This window comes from Halichoerus grypus, chromosome X, assembly GCF_964656455.1.
Source record: "Halichoerus grypus chromosome X, mHalGry1.hap1.1, whole genome shotgun sequence".
NCBI lineage: Eukaryota > Metazoa > Chordata > Mammalia > Carnivora > Phocidae > Halichoerus > Halichoerus grypus.
Window position 1 is genome coordinate 79919948 of NC_135727.1, and position 6722 is coordinate 79926669.

Consider the following 6722-nt stretch of genomic DNA (forward strand, 5'->3'; position numbering starts at 1 on the left):
CTGAGAAATGTTCTTTAGATAGAAAAATCTCTATCATTTTTTAAAGATTTTATTTATTTATTTATTTATTTATTTATTTATTTATTTATTTATTTTAGATTGAGAGAGAGAGCACGTGGGGAGGAGGAGGGAGAGGGACAAGCTCAGATGCAGGGCTCGATCCCAGACTGAGATCATGATCTGAGCTGAAACCAAGAGTCGGATGCTGAACCCACCGAGCCACCCAGGCGCGCCTGGAATAATCTCTATCTTGAGGTTATATCTAGGATATGCTCCACACATATACAATCAAGACACCCAAACATCATAGAATAACAGGAAACTAAGACACCAGCTTCCTTCTCGTTAGCTAACTCCCACATTTCTGATCTGATTTTGCGCGGGGAAAAGAAGGATGCATTCGTTTTCATTGCAAGCCTACCTCTTTGGACTTTGGAAATATGGGTAGAAAAAGAGTTAATGCGGAGAAAGAAGAGACCAGACAGGAGAAAAAGGGAACGGAAAAGACTCCGAGGTTTGGAACAGCACAGAAGGGTGAATAAAAATGGAAGCTGAGGAAACATGTTTCTCCCCTGCCCCCTTCCGCTCCTCCCCTGAAACCCCGCCCTAGGAGGCCAAAGGCCATATCCGGTGGCCTGCACTGCCACCTGCAGGTAAAGTCCTGAATCACCGCCGGGAATTGTATGCTGAGCTTTGGAGAAAGCAAGATGTCACCAGAATACGCCTGGGCTGCCATCAGGCTGCCCTCAAGCTGGGCCAGCAGGTAACTATTCTGTTCCTTACATTTCAGACTGGCTGACTTTTCAAGGATCATTCTTCATGAATATTAAAAGGTACTTTTTTCTTCTCTGTTTTTACATCTCTGAAGTCCAAGCATGTCTTGGAATTAATCGTCAGTTTAATCCACAGACTGTTTGCCCCACTGTGATACACAAAGGAGCATCTTACAATTGATATCATCTTATACTTGGAGAAATATGGCAATATTTATTTTGCGTACATCAGAGGCGCAGCCTGATGGACAAGGCATGACTTTTGGAACGTGAAAGATCTACTGTCACCTTGAATCTCTAATACCCCTTCTTTCTTATATTCTGGATCTCCATTATTTACTAGTTACTTGATTTTTGGCAAGTTAATTATCTGAGTCTCAATTTCTTCATCCTGTGTATCTTCATCCTATGTATCTTCTATGGTTTTGTCAGAGTTAAGTGATACTCTATATAAAGTCCTTGAATGGCTCCCACCTAGCCTATTAAAGCACTCATTAATTGAGTTTTAAGCAGAAGCCACTATCTTTGCCCACTGTAATTCAAAACCTCCCATCACCAAACTGTGTTTTCCTTTGTGCCCTTAAAACTAGGCAGCTCGGCTTCTGCTTTATTTTGATCAACCTGGAAGTGCAGAGCCCAGCCTTCTAAGTAAAGCTTTTCCAGTGCTTAAGGCAGTCGAACCTAAATGAAACCGAAAAATGACAAGGAAAACAGGGAATGCTATCTATCGCTGCCCGCTGGATTCCGTTTGTAGCTCTCCCTAGCAATCACAGGATAAAAGAAAGCCCCGTGTTGAAGGGCAGGGCGTAAGCAGCTGGGTCTTGAAGCCTCAGTTAGCTCTGCAGGGAGGCAGCTCTGAGGAGCACCCCGATGGGCATAGAGCTTATAAAGATGTCTTGGAGCAGGCTTTCATGTTTGCCAAGCGGCTGCCCCTTCAGCCCCCTAATATCCCTTCTTTCTTAAATGATATGAAATTGTACAGTCCAAGTTCTTAGCACAAGTCCCAAGGAGAGGGAAGCAGCAATAAAAGGGGAAGAAATCAAAGCTTTTCATGGTGCCCGCCCTGTGCTCTCTCTTCTTGGTAAAACCATTGCATTTCTGGGGGCTGCGTTGGGAGGAGGAGCTGAAGGGGGAGAAATGGAGATTTTTTTTAAAGGTTGATTTGTTTGTTTTAGAGAGACAGAGCGAGAGAGTGCAGGAGAGAACAAGCAGGGAGAGAGGCAGAGGGAGAGAACCTCAAGTAGACTCCCTGCTGAGCTCAGAGCCTGGCATGGGGCTTGATTCCAGGGTCATGAGCTGAAACCAAGAGCCAAACACTTAACTGACTGAACCACCCAGGAACCCCTAGATGGGAATCTTGAAATACTCCTCCTGCCTGGGTCCCCCTCCCGCTGTCCCTCTGTCCCTATTCCTAGCCATTGTTCAATTTTATCTTCACAGCTCTCCTACATAGCTTGTAAGCTCAGTTGATACCTTGGGGTCCCTGATGGATTAAGAATCTTGCAGGTATGTGATAAAGTTTGAATCCAGGTTGATGTGACATCCACTTGTGGGTTTTGTTTTGTTTTTTCCTGGAGAGCGCCCCGCCTCACCACATTCCCTACCCCAAGTAGAAACCACACCCAGGACCATGAGCTCATGATCTGAGCCAAACCAAGAGTCCATTGCTCGACCAACTCTACCCTTCCCCCCAAGGCGCCCCTGTACGGGGATTTTTGTGCAGGTGTCAGCACCCCTAAATCCTGTGTTACTCAAGGGCCAAATGTATATGTACACACGTACGTATAGAAGTCTGTGGACACACATACACACACGCGCCCAGGGTAAAAGGCCACAGTTAGGCACAGCTGAGGCTTTTTACCGGACTTACAGCAGAAAATCAGACCCAAACCCAATTGCTCTGAGCCTTCTTTTTTCACGGACTCTGTAAGATCCTGGAAAGGAGCCTCAGAGATTTCTGTAGTAAAGAGGAGCAGAGTGGCAGATCTTTGGAATAAGATGTGCTGAGATCTGGGGCCGCTTGCGCAGCATGGGTGGGGGACCGGAGGGGCTGTGCTCCTGGATATGGAGATGCCTGATGCTCCCAGATACGGAGATGCCCGGTGCTCCCAGATATGGAGATGCCCGGTGCTCCCTGATACGGAGATGCCCGATGCTCCCAGATACAGAGATGCCCGGTGCTCCCAGATATGGAGATGCTCAATGCTCCCAGATACGGAGATGCTCAATGCTCCCAGATACGGAGATGCCCAGTGCTCCCAGATATGGACATGCCTGGTGCTCCCTGATAGGGAGATGCCTGATGCTCCCGGATATGGAGATGCCTGATGCTCCCAGATACGGAGATGCCCGGTGCTCCGAGATATGGAGATGCCCGGTGCTCCCTGATATGGAGATGCCTGGTGCTCCCAGATATGGAGATGCTCGATGCTCCCAGATACAGAGATGCCCCGTGCTCTCCGATATGGAGATGCCCAGTGCTCCCAGATATGGAGATGCTCGGTGTTCCCAGATACGGAGATGCCCGGTGCTCCCAGATACGGAGATGCCCGATGCTCCCAGGTACGGAGATGCCTGGTGCTCCCCGATATGGAGATGCCCGGTGCTCCCCAAATGGAGATGCCTGGTGCTCCCAGATGTGGAGATGCCTGGTGCTCCCAGATATGGAGATGCTCAATGCTCCCAGACACGGAGATGCTTGGTGCTCCCAGATACGGAGATGCTCGGTGCTCCCAGATACGGAGATGCCCGGTGCTCCCCGGTATGGAGATGCCTGCTGCTCCCCGATATGGAGATGCCCGGCCGTGCTGAGTGGGGCAGTGGCTCTGTGCTTCCAAGGCTGGGACTTCCAGGAGCAGAGGCATAGCTCACTCCGGGAGCCCCAGCGGGAGGTGGACACCGGTCCGCTTCTACTCTCCTAGCCCGAGCGGGAGACTGCGTCATCCCCTCTTTGACAAATGGGGACTCCAAAAGTGGTACCTGAGTCACAGAACGTTGGCATAGAAACATAACAAAGCACTCAAGGAGCACTATGGCCAGAGGAAGGAAGACTAGGGAAAACGTCAAGAACGCAAGTAGACAATGAATTTCAGATAAAGACTTAAATTAAAGATAGATTCAGGACTTAAATGATCTACTCAGCAAATTTACTGGAAAGCTACCAGAACTTCATCTCTAGCCGCTGACTTGAACTAAAGCCTCTCACTGGCATGGGTCGCTTCTGATGCCCCAGGAAGTGCAGAGCCCCGTGTCCATGGGCTCAAAGTTCTCAAAAATTTGCAAAACAAGTTACTTTATTTAACTTATTTTTATTTATTTATTTTTTTTAAAGATTTTATTTATTTATTTGACAGAGACAGAGATAGCGAGAGCAGGAACACAAGCAGGGGGAGTGGGAGAGGGAGAGCAGGCTTCCCGCCGAGGAGGGAGCCCGATGTGGGACTCGATCCCAGGACCCTGGGATCATGACCTGAGCTGAAGGCAGACACTTAACGACTGAGCCACCCAGGCGCCCTAACTTATTTATTTTTAAGATTTCATTTACTTATCTGACAGAGACAGAGAAAGAGTAGCAGGCAGAAGGAGAGGGAGAAGCAGACTCCCCACTGAGCAGAGAGCCGGAGGTGGGCCTCAATCCCAGGACCCTGGGATCATGACCTGAACGAAGGCAGACGCCCAAAGGACTGAGCCACCCAGGTGCCCCAAAACAAAATTATTTTAAGCACCAACAGCTAAGACCGCTGTCTCTTCTCCCCTAGAGCAATAGGTTTTCCTTGTGGGCCCAGGACTGAGAGATCCCGGGACATGGGACTTTCAGTGCTAATATCGGCCAACTCCAGGGCACACTGGGATGAGTCAGTTATCCCACTTTCCATTCTTCCCTTCCTACATCTCTGTCATCAGATGGCACTGGAAAAAATACAGAGCCTATGGGATCTGGCAGAGGGGAGATTGAATAAGGGATGCATTTAGTTTTGGCCTGGTGGGGTAGATGCCTGTGGTTGGCGATCATTTTGCGTTAAGTTATGGATAAGTGTTGCAGTGTAGATCAGCGTCCAGGGTGCTAGCACTGACCCACTCAGCATTCTCTGACCCATCACAGCGCCCCACTCAGCATTCTCTCACCAAGACACAGAACCTCAGCTCACGCCACATTATGACCATGTCCTACTGCGCCCGGCACCTGGAGAACAGGTGTAGTGGGGGAGAACAAGGTTTGGAGAGTACAGGGCCAGAAATCAATGTGTGGAAAGCCTTCCAATGATCGAATATATACAATTGATGATAGAAGATGGAATTCTCGTTGGTATTTAGTCAAAATGGAAGTTCTCCCCTCTCAAGAATCAACTCCAGAATGCAGTGTTATACCAATACAAAGGCATCATGTATTTTTTTCTTTTTGGGAATTGAGTGAAGTGTTGTTTTTCAGATTTCCTATTTGAAAGGTTTTATAATGAATGTGTTGGTGTCTGAATTCATATGTGTGATACATCCCAATTATCAAGAACAAAACAATTTTTGATCAAGTCTACTAAAGGAAAGGCTAACTTTTCTTGTTATTTTCTCTATGGAAAATATACAATTGCAATTATATAGTGAGGTGATCAAAGATTATGAAGCCAAAAAATGTAGGAAAATAAAAACACTACTACAGACATGTATTAAGCGGTCATTTCATAAAAAATATTATGCCATCTTTCTGGATTAGGGGCATAGTTGAGATATTTGTCAACATATTAAATTTTTTTCTGTTGTGATTTCTTTTCACACTTTGGACAAATACTCACTTTTGTATCAAATTTTGTGTTTATGTTTGCATTTTTCATAAAAGGTCTTTTAATAAATAAAATTACATGAATTTATTCCTCAGCCCTGGATCTTTCTCTGAAAGAAATGTATAAAAATCCTACAAGAACAGATAGGAGTCTATATGCATTTAAAGTGGTGGGGTCCTCAGGCAATGTGGAATCCTACAAAGCATTAAAAAAAAGATAAGCAAATTTCACTCTATATATAGCATGGTAAAAGATGACTTCAGTAAAGTCAATAGAAAATTATAAATTTTAAAAAATATGTTTGCAACCCAGATAGCACAGAGTGTTATCATCTAAACTGTATAAGGAGATCTTAAAACCAGTAAGAAGAGAATGCACAAACCATTTGAGAAAAAATAACCTAAGATGTGAAGAGGCAGCATTTCTTTTAAGCACATGTATTAGGCCAGAAAGCCCATTGTAGCAGTTAATTTAGCTTTAATATTATACAGACCCAGAGGTCTGATAACAATTAAGTTAGAGAATGGGAGCATAATAACCAGAAGAACCCATTCACATGGGAACATGAAACACATCGAAATAACTCATGGGCCAAAGAATCCATCATGGAAATTAAGCAATTCTTGAGAATTGGACAATAGTAAGAATACCTCATATCAAAATTTGTGGGTGGGGTGGGGGGGCTCCTGGGTGGTTCAGTTGGTTAACCCTCTGACTCTTGGTTTTGGCTCGGGTCATGATCTCAGGACCCTGGGAAAAGTTGTGGGAATGTCCCTAAAGCTAGAGCCTTAAATCTTTATATTGGGAAAGAAGGTTAAATGAACTAAGTGTCCATCTCCAAGAAAATTCTTAATAAGGATACGGTACCCGAAGAGGTCAGAAGGAAGAAAAAATACATAAGCACAAGTTAATAAAATAGAACACAAAGAAAATCACTCAAAAACAAGGAAAATGCTTCCTTTGCTTTAATTAATAAAATGGAAAATTCTGATGTGGTTGAGCAAGAAAAGAAAGAAAAGGCATTAATAAATATTAGGAACTAAAAGGGTCACGATTAGAGATACAGTGTAGATAATGGTAAGAGAAAATCATGAATGAATTTACACCAACTAATTAAAAACAGAGATATATGGATCATTTTCTAGAAATTATTTAGTTCTGATTATATTTATCT